Below are 3,396 nucleotides of genomic sequence, written 5' to 3'. Positions count from 1 at the left end.
CCCGGTGCCTACTTCTGGCAACTTTGGCGTAAGATGGCGGCTCTTTACCTTTTCCTCCGTCTAGCTTCTCCTTCCTCGTTTTTCGGGGCTTCTTTTGAGATTCCCTTACCTTCGAGGTTGATTTCGCCGACGTGTTCGTCTTCGGAATATCTGGCTTGGCGTTGTCACCCTTACTCGCAGGATTCTCACTTGAGATTCCTTTGAGTGAAGTATGGCTTGGCTTCGACTGTGTATTAGAAGACGGGGAGCTCTTTTTCTTCTTAGGCTTATTCTCAGTTGTCAACTCCTCGGGTGACCTGATCCTTTTTGCCTCAGATCTTGTGAGAGAGTCCGATTCCTTTGGAGTGTCGTGGGATTGACTAACTATGATTTCCTGAAGCATCTTTTTCAACTTCCTCCTCTGTGCTCCAGAAAGTCTTTTCTTAGTAATAGGTAGTTTAGCTATGCTATCACTCACCTCTTTCACCATTTGCTCTACTTCATCCTTTTTGGGATTTGCTATAATGGTATTATTATTATTATCATCTGAGGATTCAGAGTCGGAACCCTCACCTATATTTAAAGGCTGAGGTAGCTTAGAGCTCTCTCCGAGTACATCCTTCTCTTTCACCCCTATATTTTTGCCAGCGGCATGCTGTACACTTGACGCATTGTCCGCCACGGAGGCCAAGGTACCCACCTCCGTAGTAGTATTCTGCTCACGATTGCAGGATGACGACGACACGTGACTCGCGAGTAGATCAACACTTGCCGCCGGTACTGGGTTATTTAGGCCCTGCACCGTAACTTTTATCTTTTTATTTTTATTTTCCATATTTGTTTTTTTTTTTTTTTTTTTCCAGTTTTTTGGTCCGCGGGGAATATAATATTCCCAGGTGGTGGACAATCTGCCCTCCCTCAGCTTAAGTGAAATTAAAGCTGGGAGAGGACAGATGGTCCATCACCACCCCCTATCCGCCACCCGGGGACGCGCTCGGTAGGAAAAATCTGGAAAACTCCCCCGAGTTACTAATAGATTAATCATATTCTCTTTCAGCAAGGAGACAGTAAAATATTACTTTTGTTTTTCATTTATCTCTGACTATAAGTATTTTGTTTTGTTATTGTGATCAAAAGTATAGTATAGTATAGTAGTATAGTATAGTATAGTATAGTATAGTATAGTATAGTATAGTATAGTATAGTATAGTATAGTATAGTATAGTATAGTAATAGTATAGTATAGTATAGTCTAGTATAGTATAGTATAGTATAGTTATAGTATAGTATAGTATAGTATAGTATAGTATAGTATAGTATAGTATAGTATAGTATAGTAAGTATAGTATAGTAGTATAGTATAGTATAGTATTAGTATGATTATAGTATAGTATAGTATAAGTATTAGTATAGTATAGATTAGGTATAGTAATATGTATAGTACAGTATAGTATTAAGTATAGTATAGTTATTAGGTATAGTTTAAGTTATAGTATAGGTATAGTATAGTATAGTAGTTAGTTATAGTATAAGTTATCTGTATAGTTATAGTTAGAAGTATAGTATCGTATATTAGTTATAGTATATTAAGTATGAGTATAGGATAGTATAGTATAGTATAGGTATAGTATAGTTATAGTATAGTTATAGTATAGTATATGTTATAGGATTAGTATAGATAGTTATAGTATAGTATAGTATAGTATAGTATGGTATAGTATATTATAGTCTAGATGTATATTATAGTATAGTAAGGATAGTATAGGTATTAGTATTAGTCTAGTAATAGTATAGTATAGTATAGAGTATCGTATAGTATAGTATAGTATAGTTTAAGTTAGTATAGTCATAGTATAGTATAGTATAGTATAGTATATTTATAGTATTATAGTATGTATAGTATAGTATAGTTATAGTATAGTATAGTAGTAGTTTATAAGTATAGTATAGTATAGTATAGTATAGTATAGTATAGTATAGTATAGATAGTATAGTTAGTATAGTATAGTATAGTATATAGTATAGTATAGTATAGTATAGTATAGTATAGTTAGATAGTATAGTATAGTATAGTATAGTATAGTATAGTATAGTATAGTATAGTATAGTATAGTATAGTATATAGTATAGTATAGATAGTATAGTATAGTATAGTTATAGTATAGTATAGATAGTATAGTAGTATAGTAAGTAGTATAGTATAGTATAGTATAGTATAGTATAGTATAGTATAGTATAGTATAGATAGTATAGTATAGTATAGTATAGTTAGTATAGTATAGTATAGTATAGTAGTAGTATAGTATAGTATTAGTATAGTAGTAGTATAGTATAGTATAGTATAGTATAGTATAGTATAGTATAGTTAGTATAGTATAGTATAGTATAGTATAGATAGTATAGTATAGTATAGTATAGTGTATAGTATAAGTATAGTATAGTATAGTATAGTATAGTATAGTATAGTATAGTATAGTATAGTATAGTATAGTATAGTATAGTATAGTATAGTATAGTATAGTATAGTATAGTATAGTATAGTATAGTATAGTATAGTATAGTATAGTAGTATAGTATAGTTATAGTATAGTATAGTATAGTATAGTATAGTATAAATTGATTAGGATAATGATAGAAAAGAAATTAAAGAAAAGTAGTAAAACAAACTTACATACAAAAACAATTGTCCCACGATGCATGAAGGTCTTCTGCATTCTTTTTGATGACATTTGTTGATTGTTTAATTTCTTTTGTGTTCATTATTTTGTTAGGGTAATTAATATAGGGTTAGCAAATATAAATGTATAATGTAGGAATATTTTATAAATTAAGTTAAGCGTTAATTATGATTAAGTTTGATTAATTATGATACTATTCATAATTAATTATTAAATTAGATGAAATATTGAATTAATTTTAGAATAATGATAAATATAATTTCAGCATGATTGTTAACATTTTTAAAGATTTTAATTATTTTAATAGTTTTTAAGGTAAATTTGTTGTTAGGTTTGTAGTCGAAATAGTAGTGATATAGGGTAATAACTGTAATTTTGTTAGAATTTTAACTTTAGGACATTTTAATGAGAATTTTAGGATAAGTTAGCATTTAGTTAGTTTAGAAATTTTTAGGGATTTAAAAAAAATTTGAAATATTAAGTATCGGGATATAAAACTATGGACACTATCTGGTGCGATTAATTAGTAAACTGTCGGTTGTCTCTTCGGTGGAAATTTAGATTGAAATTTTCTTAAATTCTGTCTTAGTTGAATTTGAATTTGTTGTTTCGGTTGGTCAAATTAGAAAAAGTGCTGCAGGTTATATAATTTGGTGCTAGATACTCGTAAGCTTGTAAATTGGTTTCACTCTTTAATGGTCGCATCCCCCTTTAATGATCTCCCGAGTTACGTAACACG

The sequence above is a fragment of the Lucilia sericata genome, unplaced genomic scaffold, assembly GCF_015586225.1.
Source record: "Lucilia sericata isolate MDLA Ls3-8-SP2 unplaced genomic scaffold, ASM1558622v1 Contig000027F_arrow, whole genome shotgun sequence".
NCBI lineage: Eukaryota > Metazoa > Arthropoda > Insecta > Diptera > Calliphoridae > Lucilia > Lucilia sericata.
Note: the sequence above shows the minus strand (reverse complement) of the source record.